We start from the raw sequence: 475 nt of genomic DNA, 5'->3' as shown, positions 1-475 counted from the left end.
GCCTGTTGCTGTGACTGCCCAGGGGTCTTGCTGCGGGATGGCAGTGGGAGGCAGGATTGTGGAGGGCTGTGGGGGCTGTGAGCGGACTTGAACTTTCAGTCCGAGCTGGAAGCCACTGGAGGGGTTGACTGGGACAAGGTCAGATTGTGACTTAACAAGCTTCCCTAGCTGCTGAGTTGAGAAAAGGCCCTAGTGGGGTGAGGGTAAAGCAGGGGGCCAATCGGGGGCTGTTGCTGTCATCCAGGGAAGAGATGACAGTGCCTGGGACTGGGATGAGAACAGCAGTAAAGATGAGGTTGGATTCCGGACACATTTGCAGGTGAAGCCGACGGGATTTGGAGAGAGGAGACAAAATGACTGAGGTTTCTGACCTGGGCAACTGTGAGGTCAGTGCTGCCATTAGCTGCCACCTGCCATTAGCTGCCACGAGGACGGCTGCGGGGCAGGGGTGGAGCAAGGCCAGGCTGCGTGCCTG

The sequence above is a fragment of the Dasypus novemcinctus genome, chromosome 23 (genome assembly GCF_030445035.2).
Source record: "Dasypus novemcinctus isolate mDasNov1 chromosome 23, mDasNov1.1.hap2, whole genome shotgun sequence".
NCBI lineage: Eukaryota > Metazoa > Chordata > Mammalia > Cingulata > Dasypodidae > Dasypus > Dasypus novemcinctus.
This window is presented reverse-complemented; position numbering follows the sequence as displayed.